Here is a 27,352-nt window from a genome sequence, read left to right as displayed (position 1 = left end):
CCAATGCTAAGGCTTATGGTAACATTATCCAATACAATAAAATAGCTCCCTGATTCTTATCTTCTTTTGGCCTTGTTTAAGCAATGACACCAGCACTGACAGATATGACCTGTACTGTATACATGGGGTCTCACACCTCTCTGAATCTGGGAGCTGACCAGGAGAACGCAGGTCCTGAGGTGAATTTCACATTAATGACTGTGCCAAAGTCAACTGATAAGTCCACCCATAGCTGCCCTGGATTCTGTGACCACTAAGGCCACCTGATGGGCAAGGTCTGGAATTTTAGAGATGCTAGGACTTCCAGCCAGGATACGGATGCAGGCACTCCCTTGCTCCATGACTGCGGATCCCTTGTCTGAGTGGTAAGTGCAGCTCAGGGATCCAGAGCATCCATACTGGGACCCACCCCTGGGTTCTCAGTATGGCTTTTCCACTTAGGAGGTCAAGAGCTTAGAACATTTATCTCTGCAGCATCTCCTTCTGAGGAAAAGGAATATTAAACAAATCTGGGCAACAGCTGTGTTGAGGGAAGAACATGCAAACAGCTTCACAAAACAAGTTAGGGTCCTGTGCCTGAGCTAACCTTAGGTACTTCAAAACTACACCGTAAGTGTCTTAGCCCCTTAGAGCAGATGAAAGTAATATTAGAGTTAAAAGTAACTTGTCCCAATTCCCTTATTCTGCAATACTGAAACAAAAAGCTACAGCAGAGGAAGCCTCATAAACACACAACTCCTGCCAGGGTTTACCCAGGCCTTGAAAGAACTGGGAAGGATAAGACCAAGGCAGGCCTGAGGAAAGGTCAGAGGTTAGGCAGGACTGGGGAGTGGGGAGCAGGGGCAGGGCTGTCTGGACGGAGCAGTGGGTTGTAAGAAGAGCAGTGACCCTGGGTCCTGCTGCCCTGAGTCTCTGTCCTGGGCCTCTTCAATTCCAGGAGACCAGGTTAGCAGGGCTGTGAGAGCCAGTGTGTGAAGAAGCCCAGCAGCCCCTTCACACAGTCCTCTAGAATTCCTGCCGGCCATGAAGGGTCTTTAGGATCAGCTGGACGTGGACCCCTCTCAAATGGAAGCATGTCAGCACATCAGCCTTAGGAGGTGCTGAGGCTGAAATGAGGAGACTGAGCACATGCAGTGATCCCAAATCAAGTGTTCTGTGACTCTTCCACCTCTGGGAGCGTGCTTTCCATGAGGAATAAACAGTGAGGACAAAAGTAAGATGAAGCTACAAGTCCTGAAAGTGTAGAGGGAGAGAGTTCAACTCTCATCCACCACCTGACACAAAGTATAAGAACTTGTTCTCCAGTGTCAAGTGACTATGAGAGTTTTGTTCCCACTAGGACATGGCCATCATACGTGAATGTAAAAAGGAAACCAAAATCCTTGGTGCAAAATACCCTCCAGGTACCGAACAGAAACGAACCTATCATTTTTGGCAGTGACAAAGCAATGAAAGAGTAGTCTTTGAGAAAGAAAATTTCTGAATGGCAAAGCATGAAAAGAAGCACAGTACAGTCAAAGGACATGGACACAATAACTCTATTATATCATTAAAGTTTGGAAAGAACAAATCAGAATTCTACACATATTTCCTTCTTCCTGATTTCCTATTCACCTTCCTTAGTTTCTAAAGAACCGCGTGGAACCCAAGTGTTCTAGGAATTGTCTCGCTTTAGATCCTACCTGAGAGTTGTTCCCTATGTGAATCGTCCTCAGCATCACTGCTATGTATGCTCTCCAAGATCCATTCTGTATGAACACAACCATGAGCATAAAGTTATTATACAAGTTGACCCACCCATTTCTCCTACTCGACTTGCTGGCTCACACAGCATCACCCTGGTATTCCCTCCAGGTTCTCAGACCTCCCCTGTGCTCTGTGCAGACAGAGTCCTTCAATAGGATCTTGATCACAGTTGAAAATTGCAAATGAGGGAGAGATGCTGAGAAAATCACCTTTCAACCACTCACTTCTATTGACCCATTTATAGCTTTCACCGTCAACCTTACCAACCTGAAATTTCAGATGTTACAGACGTACTTGAAACATGGCTAGTGTGACCAAGCACTTGTGTGGTTTTTGCATTTTTTAATAGAATGAGTTAATTATTGTTTGAACTAAATTAATTATAAATAGACACATTTGGTTCGTGGCTACCACACTGGAAAGCTCAGCTCTAAGAAATCCAAAGATGAGAAAGAGGCAAACAGCCACCCCTCCCCTGGTTGTTCTTTACTGCAGAAAATTTGATGGCCTGATCTGATCATTCGTATGTAGGTATATCTTGGGCTCTTGGACCCACGCTAGGCATTGCAAGAGTCCTTGTGGACACTGAAATAGTACAGTCAACACTCAGATTCAAGAGGAATTCCCAGCAAGGGGCCCACTTGTAGACAGAGGTGAAGGGCATGGCCCAGTACACCTGTATTAGACATAATCAGAGTGTAGGTGCAGAGGGGAGGGAGGGATTTCACTCTCTCCATGAGTCCATCCTTCTCACCCCTGACTCTAGAAGACCTGAGGAAGGCAGTGGAAAAGGCCCCGTAGGAGGTGAAAAATTTGTATACTGAAAACTACAGGACATTGCGGAAAGAAATTAAAGAAGAGACAAATAATTGGAATGATATAAGATGTTCATAGACTGGATTATTAAATACTGTTGGCATTTTCTATACTACATAAAGTGATGTACACATATATCGCAACAACCCACAAAATTCCATGTCATTATTATAGAAGTGGACAGAATCCTAAAATACATATGGAACCCCCCACAAGTAGATAAAACAATCCTGAGAGCAAAGAGCAATGATGGAGATTAACACTTCCTGAACTCAAAACACATAACAATGCCACAGTAGTCAACACAGTCTGCTAGTGGCATCAAGACAGTGAGATAGATCAATGAAATATAATAGAGAGACCCCAAATAAACGCACATATATATGGCCAACTGATCTTGGCCAAGGTTCTAAGATTACCAAGTGAAGAAAGGATAGTCTGTTCAACAATCAACAGCATGAAAAGGCAACCTATCGGATGAGAAGAAATATGTGTAAACCTTGTATCTGAATAAGGGACCAATATCCAGAATATATAAGAAACTACTACAAGTCAATTTCAGAAAAAGAGCGGGCAAATAACTGAGTTTAAAAATGGGTAAAAAGCTTCATTAGACATTTATCCATAAAGACATACAAGTAGTCAATCTACATATGAAAATTTGCTCAACATCGCTAAGCATCAGGGAAATGGAAATCAAGCCACAAGGAGATATCACTCACACCTGTTAGGATGTGCATTATAAAAAGACAATTAGGGCTTCCCTGTTGGCACAGTGGTTGAGAGTCTGCCTGCCGATGTAGGGTACAACTGTTCATGCACTGGTCTGGGAGGATCCCACATGCCGCTGAGCGATTGGGCCCATGAGCCATGGCCGCTGAGCCTGTGCGTTTGGAGCCTGTGCTCCACAACGGGAGAGCCCTCAACAATGAGAGGCCCGTGTACTGCAAAAAAAAAAAAAAAAAAAAAAAAAAGAAAAGAAAAAAGAAAGAAAATTAATGGATGCTGGCAAAGATGTGAAGAATAGGAACTCCTGTACCCTGTTTTGTAACCTGTTGTAATGTAAAATGGTGTAGCCATTATGGAAAACAGAATGGAGGTCCCCCAAAAATTATTAAGAGAACTATCATAAAATCCACAATCACTCATTTAGGTTTATATACAAAGGAGATAAAACAAGAATGTCCAAGAGATATCTACAATCTCATGTCCATTGCAGCATTATACACAATACACAACATAGGAAAACTGCCTAGTGTCCATGGGAAGATGAATTAATAAAGAAAATGTGGTGTAAACATACAGTGGAATGTCATTCAGTCGTTGAAAAAGAAGGAAATCCTGCCATTTGCAGCAACACGAAAGAACTTGGAGGACATTTGTAAGAGTGACATAAGCCAGTCACAGAAGGTCAAAAACTGAAAGAAAACTCCGAGAAGCAGAGAATAGTAGGGTGGTTCCAAGAGCTGGCAAGAGGTTGACATGGGAAGTCTGTGTTCAATGGTTAGCATGTGTTATTTGCAAAATGTAAAAGTTCTAGACACATGCTGTACAACAAGGTGCATGTAGTCAACAGGACTGACTGGACATTTCAAAACTAGTTAAGACGTTGGATTTCATCGTATGTGTACTTTTACAACAATAAAATACACATATGTAAAAGAAATACAAAGTGGAAAAAGGGGAAAAAAGAAGAAAAATAAGGAACGGGAGCCAACAGAGGGAAAGAAGAAAGCAGGAAGGGTCTCGAATGTACACAGGTATCAGGAGATAATGGGAGAGAAGCTCCTCTCCCCAGGCTTTAAAGAAGACATCTCTCCACAGTTCACTCCAGCAAGAGGGGCATGTCCCTTCTCTTCCCCATTCAACCAGAAGCGCCAATAGCATCCTAAGTGGGGCCCAGGCTGTGCTCAGGTGTACACTTTTCCTTGATCTCTAAACCAAACACCCCTGATTCCCCATGGCTCAGGTGCCCTTCCTGTATCTCCTTCCACTTCTCTAAAGCATTTCCCTCTTCAAGTGCAGCCCGAGGCGCCAATCCTGTCCTCACTCGTGGGGTCCACTGGGCAGGTCTCTGTGTTCTTAAGAGCCTCCCTGTGAGTAGCAGGCATTGAATCGCGCACCAGGGTTCCCCTCAGCACCATCAGCAAACTACGACCTAGGGATTGAGGATTTCTAGAACAACTTTACTCATACACAGTCTCTTGGGTAAACAAGTGACATTTTACAATCAAGCATTTTCAGTGTTTTCTTTGGTGGGGAAAATATTGACACATATAAGGCAATCATATTCTATTAAAGTATGTATTTCTCAAAGGACTCACTATCGAAAAAAAATTTTAACTATAACTTTCCATGTTTTAATTGACTTTACTCCCAGACTTGTTTGCTTGCAAAAGCCTTCAGAAAATACCAAGAACCTACTTCATCTGGCAGTTTGCACCGCAACATGAGTGGAGATGCTCTTGTCACACTCCTTGGTTTCTCCATCCTACCTTGCAAAGCACAACCTCCTGTCTGCCCTCCTGTGATGGGAGCCAGTGCCCACCCAGAACTCAATCCCTGGGGTAGATTTCTTGGTTCTGTCTTCATTGTATGCAGTGTGTCTTGCCCAGCACACAGAAACAGGGCCGGCACAAGTGATGGAAGACAGACTTTCCACAGGAGAAGGACATTTCGTTTCCTTAGCACAGAATCCGATAGTGAATATTAGCCTCAAAGGAGAATGGTGGAGTGAATTTCCTCCATCTACTCCTGGAGGCTCCTTCTTTCTCGGACTCCTCCAGAACTGGGTGTGGCATGGGCTCCCTGCAAAAGGAAGGAGGCCTGCCTAGCACTAGGTGCTTCAGGTAAGGGGGGAGGACTCATCCCGAGGCTCTAATAGGAAACAGTTAGAATGAGGGAAGTGGCAGAGAGATGTATCATAACCATTCAGAATGCTATGAGACCTACTAAGAGATGAGATTTCTTATTAAATGAAGTTGTAATTGACCCAGTAGTAGGGATGCTGAAACCCAGCTTTGTTCATTAAGAATCCAGCCATGGAGCAACTAAGTCCGTGCACCACAACTACTAAGCCTGTGCCGTAGAGCCTGCAAGTCACAACTACTGAGCCCACGTGCCACAACTATTGAAGCCCATGCACCTAGAGCCCGTGCTCTGGAACAACAGAAGCCACCGAAATGAGAAGCCCGCACACTGCAACAAAGACACAACACAGCCAAAAAAATAATAATAATAATAATCCAGTAAACATTTGCCTGGGTGGTGATAGGATTTGTTTTCCAGGTTAAATGAGGCTCACTTGGTATAAAATCAATGCACACACTGAAAGTATACAGTTTATTTACTTTTATATCCATACCCATTCATGATGCAGTGGTGATGGGAATATTTTCTAGAAAGTTGGCACCAGTAACAGTGATGTTTAGGGGAACATAAATCAAGGGAAACACAACACAAAAAGTTCACTTACACACACAGAATCATCCCACTCATTTCACATACAGACACACCCAGTCTCATGCACACAAACCTACACCACCTAACCGTAATACAGCTTCTTCCTGGGACTATAGTAATTGGTCACATTACTTGTAGATCACTTTCTATCACCAGGACACCTACTCTCATTCCCAGCACAAATTTGGAATCAGTCTGCCCTCTACACTAAAACCAGCAAGAATGTCCCACTTTCTTATCTTCAAAGTTCTTCCTCCCCAAGTGACTGATTCCACAATACATACCGTTTTCACGTTCTGGGAAGGCCACCTGCAATTACAGAAGAGAAAACACTATGAGGATAAGATCACAGTGATGCTCAGGTCTTTTGTTCATTTGCTGACAGTAGAAAACCTCATAAGAAACAGTGGTCCAGGGAACCCAGCAAGGGTTATCAGAGCAAAGCTACTCAGGCTGAAAGGCAAGAACATTGCTGGGAGGTTGGAACTTCCAAGTCCATTTAGGTTGGAAATTACAGAATTCTTTGCCTAGAGGAAAAATCGCTGCAGGAGAGAGAGCTCCGTACTCTACAGGCTGTAATGGATGCTGTCAATTGTAATGTCCTGTGGAATCAGGCTCCATGAGTTGGTAATAGACTCTCACTCCACATTCTCCCAACCAAGGGAATTGTATGTATCTGGAAGGAATACCCTCAAATATTCATAACTTAATTCTACTGAAAGGGAAATAAAGCAATATTTCTATCTCAGACCAGAAAAAATCCAGCTTACCTTGGGGATCCACGGAGGCTTTTCTTCTGTCCTATCACCGTGCAGGTCATCCGCCACATCCTCAGGGAGAGCTGGAGGGACACAGAGTAACTGTCAGGACACTGGTGCTGCGGCTCAGGGTTTACTCAGGGGCTTTCTTCTCGATGAGGACATGGGGTGGTGTGTATGGATGTGGGAGGCTAGTAAGTGTGGGCTGAGCTGGTGTTGGGCCATCCTCTTTGGGGGATGAAGGAAGGCAAAGGACAAGAGGAAGGAAATGAAAACAGAGCTTTGGCTTTCTAGCTAAGGGGAGCCTAATCAGAAGGGAAGGGTCGATCTAAAAAAAGGTAAACACTAAAATGCATGCTCTGTTTCAATGACACAGACCCATGACCCATCCTGCCTCTTTTGAGCTTCTGCTAGATTGCCACTGTCGCTTGATTTTTCCCAGATCACTCTTTCCCCGGCATCCACAATGCCAGCTACTGCATTTATCATGTCTTCTATTGCATGATATTTTATACTTGATTAACAGCAACCTCCATTAAAGGACTGAATTCAATCCTAGACAAAATATGCTATATTTATTCACTAATCACTTGTCTTATAGAAAATCAAATACACAAGATTTGACAAAACTGAAATCCTACCATTTAGATACCGCCACTATCAATCGTATCATATTTTTCTCCCAGTCTTTGTTTTCTATACAATGTACATATGCCCACAGAGTCAGGGTTTGTCCATACTCTAGGGAGCTGTTCCATAAGTGGGACACTTCGTTATGAAGAGGGAGCCCGGACTGAGCACAGCCTGTCTCTAACCCAGCTGTGCAGGAGAAGTGTACAGGCTAACAGTCAGGTTCCACTTTGAGTCCTTGGGTGTGGGCTACAGGAATTGACCAATGCTAAGGCTTATGGTAACATTATCCAATACAATAAAATAGCTCCCTGATTCTTATCTGCTTTTGGCCTTGTTTAAGCAATGACACCAGCACTGACAGATATGACCTGTACTGTATACATGGGGTCTCACACCTCTCAGAATCTGGGAGCTGACCAGGAGAATGCAGGTCCTGAGGTGAATTTCACATTAATGACTGTGCCAAAGTCAACTGATAAGTCCACCCATAGCTGCCCTGGATTCTGTGACCACTAAGGCCACCTGATGGGCAATGTCTGGAACTTTAGAGATGCTAGTATTTCCAGCCAATTATACGGATGCAGGGACTCCATTGCTCCATGACTGAGGATCCCTTGGCTGAGTGGTAAGTGCAGGTCAGGGATCCAGAGCCTCCATACTGGGACCCACCCCTGGGTTCTCAGTATGTCTTTTCCACTTAGGAGGTCAAGAGCTTAGAACATTTATCCCTGCACCATCTCCTTCTGAGGAAAAGGAATATTAACCAAATCTGGGCAACAGCTGTGTTGAGGGAAGAACATGCAAACAACTTCACAAAACAAGTTAGGGTCCTGTGCCTGAGCTAACCTTAGGTACTTCAAAACTACTCCGTAAGTGTCTTAGCCCCTTAGAGCAGATGAAAGTAGTATTAGAGTTAAAAGTAACTTGTCCCAATTCCCTTATTCTGGAATACTGAAACAAAAAGCTACAGCAGAGGAAGCCTCATAAACACACAGCACCTGCCTGGGTTTACCCCAGCCTTGGAAGAACTGGGAAGGATAAGACCAAGGCAGGCCTGAGGAAAGGTCAGAGGTTAGGCAGGACTGGGGAGTGGGGAGCAGGGGCAGGGCTGTCTGGACGGAGCAGTGGGTTGTAAGAAGAGCAGTGACCCTGGGTCCTGCTGCCCTGAGTCTCTGTCCTGGGCCTGGTCAAGCCCAGGAGACCAGGTCAGAAGGGCTGTGAAACAAGTATGTGAAGAAGCCCAGCAGCCCCTTCACACAGCCCTCTAGAAATTCTGCTGCCCATGGAGGGTGTCTAGGGCAGCTGAACGTGGACCCCTCTCAAATGGAAGCATGTCAGCACATCAGCCTTGGGGAAGTGCAGAGGCTGAGATGAGCTCAAGGAGACTGAGCACATGCAATGATCCCAGAGCACGTGTTCTGTGACTCATCCATCTCAGGGTCTGTCCTTTATAAGAGGAACAAAGAGTGAGCACAAAACATGAGGTGAAGCTACAAGTCCTGAAAGTGCAGAGGGAGACAGTTCACTTCTCATCCACCACCTCACCCTTTGTAGAAGAACTTGGTCTCAAGTTTCAAGGGCGCATGAGAGTTTTGACCCACAGGTTCTGTCCATCATAGGTCAATATGCAAAAGAAAACAAACTCTCCTGTGCACAATATCCTAGATGTGCTAACCAGAAAACAAACTTCCATATTAGGCAGTGACAAGCACAAGACAGAGCAGCTCATGTGCAAAAGATCAGTTTTGATGAGCAAATCAAGAAAAGGTGATTATAGAGCACAGTCACGTCTAAGGACACAATTTCTCTCTATTGTATCATTAAAATGTGAAAAAACAAGTCAGAACTCTACACATATTTCATTCTTCTTTCTGATTTCATATCCACCTTTCTCAGTATCCAAAGCAGGAGATATAACCCTAAAGTTCCAGGAACCCTCTGCCATTAGATCCTACCTAAGTGTTGTTCCTACCTGTATTCTTTTCTTTATCACGGCCACAAATGCTATTCAAAGTCAATTTTGTAGAAACACGAACATGAATTTACAAGTCTTATGGATACATTTAAAATGTGACTAATGTAACTGAGTAATGGGATATTTTATTTTCTTTTATTTTAATACATTTACTTAATCATTGATTGAATTAAATAAATTATAAGAGGCACATCTAGTCAGTGGCTACCACAGTGTAATAAACAACCTCTCTCTCTCTCTCTCCATATATATATATATGTGTATATATATATATAAAGTATATGGAGGATGTTACCACCGCTCCCCTGGTTATTCCCCTCTGTATGGTCTACCCATTCAAGATGGCTGTTTGCTGATGGTTTACCAAAGGAAAACCTCTGCCCCGTGAAGTACTTAGCCCAAGGGGTAAGAGGGATGCGTCCCTCTGCTGGTTTCCCTGGTAACCGATGAGCCCATCTGCTGTCAACTCCACCTTTAACTGGTAGCCTGCCTATTCCGCCCAGAGAGAAGCATGCTGCTACTGCTGCTGCTGCGTTCTGCCTGCCATCGGCTATCTACAGTGGGGTGTCTCTCCAGGACCACTTTGCTTCTGACGTGAAAGATCTCCCATCTATTAAACCATGAATGTCTCTGTCCCTGACTTCGGGCTCTTTCCTTAGCCCTGAGGCTGAGCAAGTACAGGGTTTGCAGGCGTGAGAGGTGCAGCCCAACACCTTCTGCAGGGCAGTTTGCTGGCCAGATTTGATGATTCATTTGTAGGTGTTTCCTAGGCTCATGCACACTTGCCAGGCACTCATGAGACCTTGGGGACACTGAAACAGTAATGTCAACACCCAGATCCTAGAGGAATTCCCGACAGGTGTTCCACTTGAGGGGAGAGGTAATGAGCATGGCCCAGTGCACCTGTGCTAGACATAATCAGCGAGCAGGTGCAGAAGGGAGGGAGGGACATTCACTCACTTCATGAGGCCATCCTTCTCACCACTGCCTCTGAAACATCCAGGGAAGGAAGGGACAAAATGCCCATAGAAGGTAAATGGCCTGTACACTGAAAACTACAAACCACTGCTAAAAGAATTAAACAAGGAACAAATCATTGAAATGACATATCATATTCATAGACTGGAGACTTATTATTGTTGACATTTCTACACTACCCAAAGGTAAGTATAAATTCATTGTAATACCTATCAAAAACCCAATATCATTTTCAAAGAAATAGGAAAAAAAAAGATCCTAAAATACATATGGAACCACTAAGGACTCCAAACAGACAACACAATCCTGAGAACAAAGAACATAGATGGAGGCTTCTCACTTCCTGACTTAAAAACACATTACAAAGCCACAGGAATCAAAACTGTATGGTACTGGCATAGAAACAGATACATAGCCCTAAAGACCAGAATAAATAATCCCGAAGAAAATTCATAGATAGATGGCCAAATGAAATTCACCAAGCTTCTAAGACAACAAATAGGGAAAGTATAGTTTTTTCAACAGTCAATAGGATGAAAATATAACTTACAGAAAGATTACAAACATATATCAGAAAAGGAGCTAATGTCCAAAACATCTAAGAAAAACAGTACAACTCAAATGCAAACTAAGTTAAAAAATTAAAAAGGGCAAATAACTGGGTTCAGAAATGTGCAAAGGCTTAAATAAGATATTTCCCGAAAAAGACATACAAATGGCTAACAAATATAGGAAAAGGTTTTCAACCTCACTAATCATCAGGGCAATGCAAATCAACACCTCATACCTGTTAGGCTGTGTATTATAAAGAAAAAAATTAACAGTTTAAGGCCAAGATGTGGGGAATTGCAAAGTTTGTACACTGCTGGTGGGAATGTAAAATGGTGCCGCTATTATGAAAAAGAGTATGGGGGTTCCTTATAAAATTATAAACAGAAATATCATATGATTCAGCAATCACAGTTCTGGGTATATATCCAAAGGAAATTAAATCAGTATCACAAAGAGATGAACATAGGTTCATTGCAGCTTTCTCCACAATATCCTGGATATGCAACCAACTTCACAAAACAAGTATGTGTCCTGTGCCTGAGCTAACCTTAGGTACTTCAAAACAACTCCGTAAGTCTCTTAGCCCCTTAGAGAGGATGAAAGCAATATTAGAGTTTAAAGTAACTTGAACCAATTCCCTTAGTCTGGAATACTAAAACAAAAGTTCTACAGCAGGGGAAGCCTGCTAAACACACAGCACCTGCCAGGGTTTACCCCAGTCTTGGAAGAACTGGGAAGGATAAGACCAAGGCAGGCCTGAGGAAAGGTCCGAGGCTAGGCAGGACTGGAGTGTGGGGAGCAGGGGCAGGGCTGTCCGGATGGAGCAGTGGGTTGTAAGAAGAGCAGTGGGTCCTGCTGCACTGAGGCTCTGTCCTGGGCCTGGTGAATTCCAGGAGACCAGGTTAGCAGGGCTGTGAGAGCTAGTGTGTGAAGCGAGCCCAGCTGCCCCTTCACACAGCCCTCTAGAATTCCTGCCGGCCATGAAGGGTCTTTAGGGGCAGCTGGACGTGGAGCCCTCTCAAATGGAAGCATGTCAGCACATCAGCCTTGGGAGGTGCTGAGGCTGAAATGAGGAGACTGAGTACATGCAGTGATCCCAAAGCATGTGTTCTGTGACTCATCCATCTCTGGGAGCGTGCTTTCCATGAGGAATAAACAGTGAGGACAAAAGTAACATGAAGCTACAAGTCCTGAAAGTGTAGAGGGAGAGAGTTCAAGTCTCATCCACCACCTGACACTCACTATAAGAACTTGTTCTCCAGTGTCAAGTGACTATGAGAGTTTTGTTCCCACTAGGATATGGCCATCATACGTGAATGTAAAAAGGAAACCAAAATCCCTGGTGCAAAATACCCTCCAGGTACCAAACAGAAATGAAGCTTTCATCTTTGGCAGTGAAAAAGCAATGAAACAGTAGTCTTGTGAGAAAGAAAATTTCTGAATGGCAAAGCAAGAAAAGATGACTATAAGCACAGTACAGTCAAAGCACATGGATACAATAACTCTATTATATCATTAAAATTTGGAAAGAACAAATCCGAATTCTACACATATTTCCTTCTGCTTCCTGATTTCATATTCACCTTCCTTAGTTTCTAAAGAAGTGGGAGGAACCCAAGTGTTCTAGGAATTGTCTCACTTTAGATCCTAACTGAGAGTGGTTCGCTATGTGAATCGTCATCAGCATCACTGCTATGTATGCTCTCCAAAATGCATTCTGTACAAACACAACCATGAGCATAAAGTTATTATACAAGTTGACCCACCCATTTCTTCTACTCGACTTGCTGGCTCACACAGCATCACCCTGGTCTTCCCTCCAGGTTCTCAGACCTCCCCTGTGCTCTGTGCAGACAGAGTCCTTCAATAAGATCTTGATCACAGTTGAAAATTTCAAATGAGGGAGAGATGCTGAGAAAATCACCTTTCGACCCCTCACTTCTGTAAACCCATTTATAGCTTTCACGGTCAACGTTACCAACCTGAAATTCCAGAAGTTACAGACATACTTGAAACATGGCTAGTGTGACCAAGCAATTGTGTGTTTTTTGCATTTTTAATAGAATGAGTTAATTATTGTTTGAACTAAATTAATTATAAATAGACACATTTGGTTAGTGACTACCACACTGGAAAGCTCAGCTGTAAGAAATCCAAAGATGAGAAAGAGGCAACCAGCCACCCTTCCCCTGGTTGTTCTTTACTGCAGAAAATTTGATGGCCTGATCTGATCATTCATATGTAGGTATATCTTGGGCTCTTGGACACACACCATGCATTGGGAGAGTCCTTGTGGACTCTGAAATTGTACAGTCAACACTCAGATCCAATAGGAATACCCAGCAAGGGGCCCACTTGTAGACAGAGGTGAAGGGCATGGCCAAGTACACCTGTATTAGACATAATCAGAGAGTAGGTGCAGAGGGGAGGGAGGGATTTCACTCTCTCCATGAGTCCATCTTTCTCAACCCTGACTCTAGAAGACCTGAGGAAGGCAGTGGAAAAGGACCCGTAGGAGGTGAAAAATTTGTGTACTGAAAACTACAGGACATTGCGGAAAGAAATTAAAGAAGAGACAAGTAATTGGAATGACACACCATGTTCATAGACTGGATTATTAAATACTGTTGGCATTTCTATACTACATAAAGTGATGTACACATATATCGCAACAACCTACAAAATTCCATGTCATTATTATACAAGTAGACAGAATCCTAAAATACATATGGAACCGCACCAAGTAGATAAAACAATCTTGAGAGCAAAGAGCAATGATGGAGATTAACACTTCCTGAACTCAAAACACATAACAATGCCACAGTAGTCAAAACAGTCTGCTACTGGCATCAAGACAGTGAGATAGACCAATGAAATATAATAGAGAGACCTCAAATAAATGCACGTATATATGGCCAACTGATCTTGGCCAAAGTTCTAAGATTACCAAGTGAAGAAAGGATAGTCTCTTCAACAATCAACAGAATGAAAAGGCAACCTATAGGATGGGAGGAAATATGTGTAAACCTTGTATCTGAATAAGGGACCAATATCCAGAATATATAAGAAACTACTACAAGTCAATTTCAGAAAAACAGTGGGCAAATAACTGAGTTTAAAAATGGGTAAAAAGCTTCACTAGACATTTCTCCATAAAGACATACAAGTGGTCAATCTACATATGAAAATTTGCTCAACATCGCTAAGCATCACGGAAATAGAAATCAAGCCACAAGGAGATATCACTCACAACTGTTAGGATGTGTATTATAAAAAGACAATTAGGGCTTCCCTGGTGGCACAGTGGTTGAGAGTCCGCCTGCCGAAGCAGGGGACACGTGTTCGTGCCCCGGACTGTGAGGATCCCACATGCCACTGAGCGGCTGGGCCCATGAGCCATGGCCGCTGAGCCTGTGTGTTTGGAGCCTGTGCTCCGCAACGGGAGACCCCACAACAATCAGAGGCCCGTGTACTGCAAAAAAAAAAAAGTAAAAGAAAGAAAATTAATGGATGCTGGCAAAGATGTGAAGAAGTGGATCTTCTGTACCCTGTTTTGTACCCTATAGTAATGTAAAATGGTGTAGCCATTATGGAAAACAGAATGGAGGTCCCCCAAAAATTATTAAGAGAACTATCATAAAATCCACCAGTCACTCATTTAGGTTTATATACAAAGGAGATAAAACAAGAATGTCCAAGAGATATCTACAATCTCATGTCCATTGCAGCATTATACACAATACACAACATAGGAAAACTGCCTAGTGTCCATGGGAAGATGAATTAATAAAGAAAATGTGCTGTAAACATACAGTGGAATGGCATTCAGTCGTTGAAAAAGAAGGAAATCCTGCCATTTGCAGCAACACGAAATAACTTGGAGGACATTTGTAAGAGTGAAATAAACCAGTCACAGAAGGTCAAAAACTGAAAGAAAACTCCGAGAATCAGAGAGTGGAAGGGTGGTTCCAAGAGCTGGCAGGAGGTTGACATGGGAAGTCTCTGTTCAAGATTAGAATGTGTTATTTGCAAAATGGAAAAGTTCTAGACACTTGCTGTACAACAAGGTGCATGTAGTCAACAGGACTGCCTGGACATTTCAAAACTTTAGGGGAACATAAATCAAGGGAAACACAACACAAAAAGTTCACATACACACACAGAATCATACCACTCATTTCACATACAGACACACCCAGTTTCATGCACACAAACCTACACCACCTAAACGTAATACAGCTTCTTCCTGGGACTATAGTAATTGGTCACATTACTTGTAAATCACTTTCTGTCACCAGGACACCTACTCTCATTCCCAGCATAAATTTGGAATCAGTCTGCCCTCTACACTAAAACCAGCAAGAATGTCCCACTTTCTCATCTTCAAAGTTCTTCGTCCCCAAGTGACTGATTCCACAATACATACCGTTTTCACGTTCTGGGAAGGCCACCTGCAATTACAGAAGAGAAAACACTATGAGGATAAGATCACAGTGATGCTCAGGTCTTTTGTTCATTTGCTGACAGTAGAAAACCTGATAAGAAACAGTGGTCCAGGGAACCCAGCAAGGGTTATCAGAGCAAACCTACTCAGGCTGAAAGGCAAGAACTTTGCTGGGAGGGTGGAACCTCCAAGTCCTTTTAGGTTGGAAATTACAGAATTCTTTTCCTAGAGGAAAAATCGCTGCAGGAGAGAGAGCTCCGTACTCTACAGGCTGTAATGGATGCTGTCAATTTTAATGTCCTGTGGAATCAGGCACCATGAGATGGTAATAGACTCTCACTCCACATTCTGCCAACCAAGGGAATTGTATGTATCTGGAAGGAATACCCTCAAATATTCATAACTTAATTTTATTGAAAGGGAAATAAAGCAATATTTCTATCTCAGACCAGAAAAAATCCAGCTTACCCTGATGATCCACGGACGCTTTTCTTCTGTCCTATGACGCTGCAAGTCATCCGCCACATCCTCAGGGAGAGCTGGAGGGACACAGGGTAACTGTCAGGACACTGGTGCTGTGGCTCAGGAATTACTCAGGGGCTTTCTTCTCGATGAGGACATGGGGTGGTGTGTATGGATGTGGGAGGTTAGTAAGTGTGGGCTGAGCTGGTGTTGGGCCATCCTCTTTGGGGGATGAAGGAAGGCAAAGGACAAGAGGAAGGAAATGAAAACAGAGCTTTGGCTTTCTAGCTAAGGGGAGCCTAATCAAAAGTGAAGGGTCGATCTAAAAAATGGTAAACACTAAAATGCATGCTCTGTTTCAATGACACAGACCCATGACCCAACCTGCCTGTTTTGAGCTTCTGCTAAATTGCCACTGTCGCTTGATTTTTCCCAGATCACTCTTTCCCCAGCATCCACAATGCCAGCTACGGCATTTATCATGTCTTCTGTTGTATGATATTTTATACTTGATTAATAGCAACCTCAATTAAAGGACTGAATTCAATCCGAGACAAAAAATACTACATTTTTTCACTAATCACTTGTCTTAAAGAAAATCAAATACACAAGATTTGACAAAACTGAAGTCCTACCAGTTAGATACAGCCACTATCAATCGTATCATATTTTTCTCCCAGTCTTTGTTTTGTATACAATGTACGTATGCCCATTGAGTCAGGGGCTGTCCATACTCTACGGAGCTGTTCCATAAGTGGGACGCTTCGTTATGAAAAGGGAGCCCAGACTGAGCACAGCCTGTCTCTAACCCAGCTGTGCAGGAGAAGTGTACAGCCTAACAATCAGGTTCCACTTTGAGTCCTTGGGTGTGGGCTACAGGAATTGACCAATTCTAAGGCTTATGATAATGTTATCCAATACAATAAAATAGCTCCCTGATTCTTATCTGCTTTTGGCCTTGTTTAAGCAATGACACCAGCACTGACAGATATGACCTGTACTGTATACATGGGGTCTCACACCTCTCAGAATCTGGGAGCTGACCAGGAGAATGCAGGTCCTGAGGTGAATTTCACATTAATGACTGTGCCAAAGTCAACTGATAAGCCCACCCATAGCTGCCCTGGATTCTGTGACCACTAAGGCCACCTGATGGGCAAGGTCTGGACCTTTGGAGATGCTAGGACTTCCAGCCAAGGATACGGATGCAGGGACTCCCTTGCTCCATGACTGAGGATCCCTTGGCTGAGTGGTAAGTGCAGGTCAGGGATCCAGAGCACCCACATTGGGACCCACCCCTGGGTTCTCAGTTTGGCTTTTCCACTTAGGAGGTCAAGAGCTGAGAACATTTATCTCTGCACCATCTCCTTCTGAGGAAAAGGAATATTAACCAAATCTGGGCAACAGCTGTGTTGAGGGAAGAACAAGGTAGTGTACAGACAGTGTGCAGTGGTGACGAGCTTTGTTGACAGGTGAATTGTGCTGTGTAAGAGGGAAATATCTCCTGAGGAAACACACACACGCTCACGCATGCAGGTTCACAATCACACCACATAGGCTCACACATGGACCCCACCCCAACCCTGATACACACAAACCCACATCATCTAAATGATGCAGCTACTTCCAGGGCCATAGAACTTGGGCATGGCTCTTTACTGGGAAATCACTCTCTAGCTCTACACCCCCAGCCCTCATCCCTGTAGGGACCCTGAATCAGGGTGTCTCTCCAAGCAAAGCCAGCAAGAGAGTCCCACCTTCTTCATCATCTAGATTGTTCCTCAGCACAGGGGTGAACTCTGAATACATACCGTTTTTGTTTGCTGTCCAATCCACCTGTGATTAGAGAAGAGAAAACAGTGTAAGGATCTCAGCATCCTGTGCTCTGTGGACACAGGTATTTCATCTCTTTTTTTGTCCTCAGAAAACCAAATGGGAAACTGTTGTTGAGCCAATGGCCCCAAAAGAAACCAGAGAAGACAGCTGTGGGAAAGGCTGGAGCTTTGCCTGGAAGATCTCTCAGGTCCACTTTCAGGAGCAAATACAAAAGTCTATTTCAAGGAGGGAAATTTTCTGCTGAGGAAAGTGTGTCTGACTCTACAGTTTCTAACTGATGTTGCCATTTTTTAAATGGCCTTTTGAATGAGTTATCTGTTGGGAAAGACCTTCAATCAGCATCCATCCAACCAAGCAAAATTGTATACATCAGCTGTCTTGAACATTGTAGATCTTCATATCTGAAATCAATTGGAAAAGAAAGAAATGAAGCAAACTTTTAATCTCTGATAAATAAGGGGAGCTTACCCTGGAGGTAGCAGGAGCCACTTTAATTGTCCTCACATGGGGCAGTTTCTCCAACAGGTCCTCAGGGGGCTCTAGGAGGACACAGAGTAAGTGTCAGGACACTGGTGATGCTGCTCAGGAATTACTCAGAGAGCCTCGTTAATGTGGACACAGGGTGGGAGTGTATGGATGCAGGTGGTTACTGAGTGTGGACTGAGGTGCTGTTGGACAAACCTCCCTGGTGGGTGGAGGAAGGCAAAGGGGAGGAACATTTCAGAAATGAGGAAGAGAACCTTTAGCTTTCTAGCTGTAGGGAACCTAATCAATTTGAAAGTGTCAGTCTGAAAAAGCTTGAACACTAACATTGCACTATGTTTCAGTATAGAGTCCCACGGCCCCTCTGCCCATTTGAAAGTCCCTCCAAATCCCCCTTCTTCTTGAAATGTTACAAGACTCTTTCAGCTTCCTTCTAATCAAATATGTTGCTCCTTCATTCATCGTCCATTCTGTTGGATTGTTGACTTATTTTATTGTGATGAAATATACATATTTATATATGTATATTTACATAATTTTCATAATTTTGAAGTATACAGTTCACTAGCATTTCTTACTTTCACAATGCTGTGTACCCATCAACACAATCTACATCTTAATCTTTTTCATCATTTCAACGTAACCTCTGTACCCATTAAATCATAATCCACCTTACTCCTGCCTCCTGACCTTGGTCATTTCTACTTCCGGTGTCTGTGAGTTTGCCTACACTAGGTACCTCATACAAGTGGAATCATATAATATTTGTCTTTCTGCGCCTGCCTTATTTCACTAACAATAATATATTTTTTATATTATTTGGATCATTCATTTTGTAGCATAAGTCAATCTTTAATTCCTTTTTATGGTTGAAAATTATTCCATTCTGTGTATATATCACATTTTATTTATCCATTCATCACCTCATGGACTTTGGATTGTTTCTATCTTTGGGCTACTAAGAATAATGCGACTATGAACATTAGTGTACACATTTCTGTATGGCACCATAATGGTGACAAATAATATTGTACATATTTCAAATATCATTGAATATAACAACACAAGGTGTGACTCTGAGGTGAACTATGGACTTTTCATTAGTAAAAATATACTTACATTGTTTCACTAATTGTAACAAATGTACTTCACCTATGCTATATATTATTAATAGCTGAAACTGGAGTGACAGGATACAGGAATTTTCTGTATTGCATGCACAACTTTTATGTCAATATAATCCTGTTCTAAATAATGTCTAATAATTTAAAGAAATCTCAAAACATGGTTTCAGGGCGGGATGTGTTGTTGCTGACGTTCAAAAATCAGCTAATGTCTAAACCATAACTAGAGACCATCTTCCCTCTTAAACATGAACCAAATGTTGAATTTTAAATGCATGTTTACTTCCATGGTTAAAACAGTACCAGCTGGCTTAGTTAAGTTTCAATTTGAACACATGGAATAAAAGAAGAATACTGCTTAATATTTCATAGCTTTTTCTTCAATATGAGGCACGGAATCAACTAGAATAATTATTCTTGAGTGAACCGAATGAGACATTTTCCACAGTACCTTCAGCTGGGTCATTTATAGGGTGCATCCTAAAATGTGGCCGGATGCGGATCTTTTTCAGCCAGCCTGGGGTTGATATTCTTGACCTCTGATGAGTGTTTCTTCTTCTCGCATTCTGGGAGCAGCATCCTGGGAAATGCATTACAATAGAGACAACTATTGACATCTTGCTGGCAGAAGACCATGGGGAAATTAGCAATAATTTATTCACAGTTCAATCCTTTGGTCCCTTTCCTCACCAGCGGCCCAGCAGAGCCTCCTGAATCAAAGTTGGACTTAGGAAGATCTTGCAGTTTGGTATGCAGTGAAAACACCCAACAGACAGGTTTTGTGGGCAAATATCTTTATTTAACTGAGAATGTCTAGAAACTCAGCAAACCATTGGGACCATGACTGATGGACTGGATTCAAATCCCATTTAGAAGAAGCATGTACTTCGGAAAGATATATAGATCCCTCTTTGCCTCAGTTCCCTGTTCTGAGATGTAGGAATGCTAATATGGCCTACTTTTAGCATTATGTCATGGGGCCAAAAATGATTGAATATAGGTAAAATGTTTGAAAAATAAAGGACCGGTGCTTCAAAAAGCTCTATAAGTGTTCAATCCTGAATGATGGCAAGAAGAAGCTGGATATTTCGTAGCTGTTGAAAGGAGAGAAGGGATTTGACGGCTCCAAGTAAAGGGGGATTCAAGCTTACTCTTCAGCTTTTTCATGGGAACAATGCTTTACAGCTCATGGAGAATATCCATTATCATGTCTGACACCCAGCCCTGTTGGGGGTGAAGCGGAGGGCAAAGTGGGGGCTGTAACCCATATGTTATGGTGGAGGGTGTGGAAATTTAGAGAGATAAGTGACTGTCCAAGAGTCACCACCATGATGAATGATGGATCACGGACAGGACAGACAGAGCCAGTGCCTACCCTGAGCTCAATCCCTGGGGTAGATCTCTTGGTTCTGTCTTCACTGTATGCAGTGTTTCTTGCCCAGCACACAGAAACAGGGCCGGCACAAGTGATGGAAGACAGACTTTCCACAGGAGAAGGACATTTCGTTTCCTTAGCACAGAATCCGATAGTGAATATTAGCCTCAAAGGAGAAAGGTGGAGTGACTTTCCTCCATCTACTCCTGGAGGCTCCTTCTTTCTCGGACTCCTCCAGAACTGGGTGTGGCATGTGGGTACAAGCATGGGCTCCCTGCAAAAGGAAGGAGGCCTGCCTAGCACTAGGTGCTTCAGGTAAGGGGGGAGGACTCATCCCGAGGCTCTAATAGGAAACAGTTAGAATGAGGGAAGTGGCAGAGAGATGTATCATAACCATTCAGAATGCTATGAGACCTACTAAGAGATGAGATTTCTTATTAAATGAAGTTGTAATTGACCCAGTAGTAGGGATGCTGAAACCCAGCTTTGTTCATTAAGAATCCAGCCATGGAGCAACTAAGTCCGTGCACCACAACTACTAAGCCTGTGCTCTAGAGCCCGCAAGTCACAACTACTGAGCCCACGTGCCACAACTACTGAAGCCCATGCACCTAGAGCCCATGCTCTGGAACAACAGAAGCCACCGAAATGAGAAGCCCGCGCACTGCAACGAAGAGCCAACACAGCCAAAAAATAACAATCATCATCATCATCCAGTAAACATTTGCCTGGGTGGTGATAGGATTTGTTTTCCAGGTTAAATGAGGCTCACCTGGTATAAAATCAATGCACACACTGAAAGTGTACAGTTTATTTACTTTTATATCCATACCCATTCATGATGCAGTGGTGACGGGAATATTTTCTAGAAAGTTGGCACCAGTAACAGTGATGTTTAGGGGAACATAAATCAAGGGAAACACAACACAAAAAGTTCACATACACACACAGAATCATCCCACTCATTTCACATACAGACACACCCAGTCTCATGCACACAAACCTACACCACCTAACCGTAATACAGCTTCTTCCTGGGACTATAGTAATTGGTCACATTACTTGTAAATCACTTTCTATCACCAGGACCCCTACTCTCATTCCCAGCACAAATTTGGAATCAGTTTGCCCTCTACACTGAACCCAGCAAGAATGTCCCACTTTCTCATCTTCAAAGTTCTTCCTCCCCAAGTGACTGATTCCACAATACATACCGTTTTCACGTTCTGGGAAGGCCACCTGCAATTACAGAAGAGAAAACACTATGAGGATAAGATCACAGTGATGCTCAGGTCTTTTGTTCATTTGCTGACAGTAGAAAACCTGGTAAGAAACAGTGGTCCAGGGAACCCAGCAAGGGTTATCAGAGCAAACCTACTCAGGCTGAAAGGCAAGAACTTTGCTGGGAGGATGGAACTTCCAAGTCCATTTAGGTTGGAAATTACAGCCATTCTTTTCCTAGAAGAAAAATCGATGCAGGAGAGAGAGCTCCATACTCTACAGGCTGTAATGGATGCTGCCAATTGTAATGTCCTGTGGAATCAGGCACCATGAGTTGGTAATAGACTCTCACTCCACATTCTCCCAACCAAGGGAATTGTATGTATCTGGAAGGAATACCCTCAAATATACATAACTTAATTCTATTGAAAGAGAAATAAAGCAATATTTCTATCTCAGACCAGAAAAAATCCAGCTTGCCTTGGGGATCCACGGGGGCTTTTCTTCTGTCCTATCACGGTGCAGGTCATCCACCGCAACCTCAGGGAGAGCTGGAGGGACACAGAGTAACTGTCAGGACACTGGTGATGCGGCTCAGGAATTACTCAGGGGCTTTCTTCTCGATGAGGACATGGGGTGGTGTGTATGGATGTGGGAGGTTAGTAAGTGTGGGCTGAGCTGGTGTTGGGCCATCCTCTTTGGGGGATGAAGGAAGGCAAAGGACAAGAGGAAGGAAATGAAAACAGAGCTTTGGCTTTCTAGCTAAGGGGAGCCTCATCAGAAGGGAAGGGTCGATCTAAAAAATGGTAAACACTATAATGCATGCTCTGTTTCAATGACACAGACCCATGACCCATCCTGCCTCTTTTGAGCTTCTGCTAAATTGCCACTGTCTCTTGATTCTTCCCAGATCACTCTTTCCCCAGCATCCACAATGCCAGCTACTGCATTTATCATGTCTTCTGTTGTATGATATTTTATACTTGATTAACAGCAACCTCCATTAAAGGACTGAATTCAATCCTAGACAAAATATGCTATATTTATTCACTAATCACTTGTCTTAAAGAAAATCAAATACACAAGATTTGACAAAACTGAAATCCTACCATTTAGATACAGCCACTATCAATCGTATCATATTTTTCTCCCAGTCTTTGTTTTCTATACAATGTACGTATGCCCACTGAGTCAGGGGCTCTCCATACTCTAGGGAGCTGTTCCATAAGTGGGACACTTCGTTATGAAGAGGGAGCCCGGACTGAGCACAGCCTGTCTCTAACCCAGCTGCGCAGGAGAAGTGTACAGGCTAACAGTCAGGTTCCACTTTGAGTCCTTGGGTGTGGGCTACAGGAATTGACCAATTCTAAGGCTTATGGTAATGTTATCCAATACAATAAAATAGCTCCCTGATTCTTATCTGCTTTTGGCCTTGTTTAAGCAATGACACCAGCACTGACAGATATGACCTGTACTGTATACATGGGGTCTCACACCTCTCAGAATCTGGGAGCTGACCAGGAGAATGCAGGTCCTGAGGTGAATTTCACATTAATGACTGTGCCAAAGTCAACTGATAAGTCCACCCATAGCTGCCCTGGATTCTGTGACCACTAAGGCCACCTGATGGGCAAGGTCTGGACCTTTGGAGATGCTAGGACTTCCAGCCAAGGATACGGATGCAGGGACTCCCTTGCTCCATGACTGAGGATCCCTTGGCTGAGTGGTAAGTGCAGGTCAGGGATCCAGAGCACCCACATTGGGACCCACCCCTGGGTTCTCAGTTTGGCTTTTCCACTTAGGAGGTCAAGAGCTGAGAACATTTATCTCTGCACCATCTCCTTCTGAGGAAAAGGAATATTAACCAAATCTGGGCAACAGCTGTGTTGAGGGAAGAACAAGGTAGTGTACAGACAGTGTGCAGTGGTGACGAGCTTTGTTGACAGGTGAATTGTGCTGTGTAAGAGGGAAATATCTCCTGAGGAAACACACACACGCTCACGCATGCAGGTTCACAATCACACCACATAGGCTCACACATGGACCCCACCCCAACCCTGATACACACAAACCCACATCATCTAAATGATGCAGCTACTTCCAGGGCCATAGAACTTGGGCATGGCTCTTTACTGGGAAATCACTCTCTAGCTCTACACCCCCAGCCCTCATCCCTGTAGGGACCCTGAATCAGGGTGTCTCTCCAAGCAAAGCCAGCAAGAGAGTCCCACCTTCTTCATCATCTAGATTGTTCCTCAGCACAGGGGTGAACTCTGAATACATACCGTTTTTGTTTGCTGTCCAATCCACCTGTGATTAGAGAAGAGAAAACAGTGTAAGGATCTCAGCATCCTGTGCTCTGTGGACACAGGTATTTCATCTCTTTTTTTGTCCTCAGAAAACCAAATGGGAAACTGTTGTTGAGCCAATGGCCCCAAAAGAAACCAGAGAAGACAGCTGTGGGAAAGGCTGGAGCTTTGCCTGGAAGATCTCTCAGGTCCACTTTCAGGAGCAAATACAAAAGTCTATTTCAAGGAGGGAAATTTTCTGCTGAGGAAAGTGTGTCTGACTCTACAGTTTCTAACTGATGTTGCCATTTTTTAAATGGCCTTTTGAATGAGTTATCTGTTGGGAAAGACCTTCAATCAGCATCCATCCAACCAAGCAAAATTGTATACATCAGCTGTCTTGAACATTGTAGATCTTCATATCTGAAATCAATTGGAAAAGAAAGAAATGAAGCAAACTTTTAATCTCTGATAAATAAGGGGAGCTTACCCTGGAGGTAGCAGGAGCCACTTTAATTGTCCTCACATGGGGCAGTTTCTCCAACAGGTCCTCAGGGGGCTCTAGGAGGACACAGAGTAAGTGTCAGGACACTGGTGATGCTGCTCAGGAATTACTCAGAGAGCCTCGTTAATGTGGACACAGGGTGGGAGTGTATGGATGCAGGTGGTTACTGAGTGTGGACTGAGGTGCTGTTGGACAAACCTCCCTGGTGGGTGGAGGAAGGCAAAGGGGAGGAACATTTCAGAAATGAGGAAGAGAACCTTTAGCTTTCTAGCTGTAGGGAACCTAATCAATTTGAAAGTGTCAGTCTGAAAAAGCTTGAACACTAACATTGCACTATGTTTCAGTATAGAGTCCCACGGCCCCTCTGCCCATTTGAAAGTCCCTCCAAATCCCCCTTCTTCTTGAAATGTTACAAGACTCTTTCAGCTTCCTTCTAATCAAATATGTTGCTCCTTCATTCATCGTCCATTCTGTTGGATTGTTGACTTATTTTATTGTGATGAAATATACATATTTATATATGTATATTTACATAATTTTCATAATTTTGAAGTATACAGTTCACTAGCATTTCTTACTTTCACAATGCTGTGTACCCATCAACACAATCTACATCTTAATCTTTTTCATCATTTCAACGTAACCTCTGTACCCATTAAATCATAATCCACCTTACTCCTGCCTCCTGACCTTGGTCATTTCTACTTCCGGTGTCTGTGAGTTTGCCTACACTAGGTACCTCATACAAGTGGAATCATATAATATTTGTCTTTCTGCGCCTGCCTTATTTCACTAACAATAATATATTTTTTATATTATTTGGATCATTCATTTTGTAGCATAAGTCAATCTTTAATTCCTTTTTATGGTTGAAAATTATTCCATTCTGTGTATATATCACATTTTATTTATCCATTCATCACCTCATGGACTTTGGATTGTTTCTATCTTTGGGCTACTAAGAATAATGCGACTATGAACATTAGTGTACACATTTCTGTATGGCACCATAATGGTGACAAATAATATTGTACATATTTCAAATATCATTGAATATAACAACACAAGGTGTGACTCTGAGGTGAACTATGGACTTTTCATTAGTAAAAATATACTTACATTGTTTCACTAATTGTAACAAATGTACTTCACCTATGCTATATATTATTAATAGCTGAAACTGGAGTGACAGGATACAGGAATTTTCTGTATTGCATGTACAACTTTTATGTCAATATAATCCTGTTCTAAATAATGTCTAATAATTTAAAGAAATCTCAAAACATGGTTTCAGGGCGGGATGTGTTGTTGCTGACGTTCAAAAATCAGCTAATGTCTAAACCATAACTAGAGACCATCTTCCCTCTTAAACATGAACCAAATGTTGAATTTTAAATGCATGTTTACTTCCATGGTTAAAACAGTACCAGCTGGCTTAGTTAAGTTTCAATTTGAACACATGGAATAAAAGAAGAATACTGCTTAATATTTCATAGCTTTTTCTTCAATATGAGGCACGGAATCAACTAGAATAATTATTCTTGAGTGAACCGAATGAGACATTTTCCACAGTACCTTCAGCTGGGTCATTTATAGGGTGCATCCTAAAATGTGGCCGGATGCGGATCTTTTTCAGCCAGCCTGGGGTTGATATTCTTGACCTCTGATGAGTGTTTCTTCTTCTCGCATTCTGGGAGCAGCATCCTGGGAAATGCATTACAATAGAGACAACTATTGACATCTTGCTGGCAGAAGACCATGGGGAAATTAGCAATAATTTATTCACAGTTCAATCCTTTGGTCCCTTTCCTCACCAGCGGCCCAGCAGAGCCTCCTGAATCAAAGTTGGACTTAGGAAGATCTTGCAGTTTGGTATGCAGTGAAAACACCCAACAGACAGGTTTTGTGGGCAAATATCTTTATTTAACTGAGAATGTCTAGAAACTCAGCAAACCATTGGGACCATGACTGATGGACTGGATTCAAATCCCATTTAGAAGAAGCATGTACTTCGGAAAGATATATAGATCCCTCTTTGCCTCAGTTCCCTGTTCTGAGATGTAGGAATGCTAATATGGCCTACTTTTAGCATTATGTCATGGGGCCAAAAATGATTGAATATAGGTAAAATGTTTGAAAAATAAAGGACCGGTGCTTCAAAAAGCTCTATAAGTGTTCAATCCTGAATGATGGCAAGAAGAAGCTGGATATTTCGTAGCTGTTGAAAGGAGAGAAGGGATTTGACGGCTCCAAGTAAAGGGGGATTCAAGCTTACTCTTCAGCTTTTTCATGGGAACAATGCTTTACAGCTCATGGAGAATATCCATTATCATGTCTGACACCCAGCCCTCTTGGGGGTGAAGGGGAGGGCAAAGTGGGGGCTGTAACCCATATGTTATGGTGGAGGGTGTGGAAATTTAGAGAGATAAGTGACTGTCCAAGAGTCACCACCATGATGAATGATGGATCACGGACAGGACAGACAGAGCCAGTGCCTACCCTGAGCTCAATCCCTGGGGTAGATCTCTTGGTTCTGTCTTCACTGTATGCAGTGTTTCTTGCCCAGCACACAGAAACAGGGCCGGCACAAGTGATGGAAGACAGACTTTCCACAGGAGAAGGACATTTCGTTTCCTTAGCACAGAATCCGATAGTGAATATTAGCCTCAAAGGAGAAAGGTGGAGTGACTTTCC

The sequence above is a fragment of the Mesoplodon bidens genome (genome assembly GCF_964165515.1).
Source record: "Mesoplodon bidens genome assembly, contig: HAP1_SCAFFOLD_154, whole genome shotgun sequence".
NCBI lineage: Eukaryota > Metazoa > Chordata > Mammalia > Artiodactyla > Ziphiidae > Mesoplodon > Mesoplodon bidens.
The sequence above is the reverse complement of the archived record's forward strand: the minus strand, read 5'-3'. Positions refer to the sequence as shown.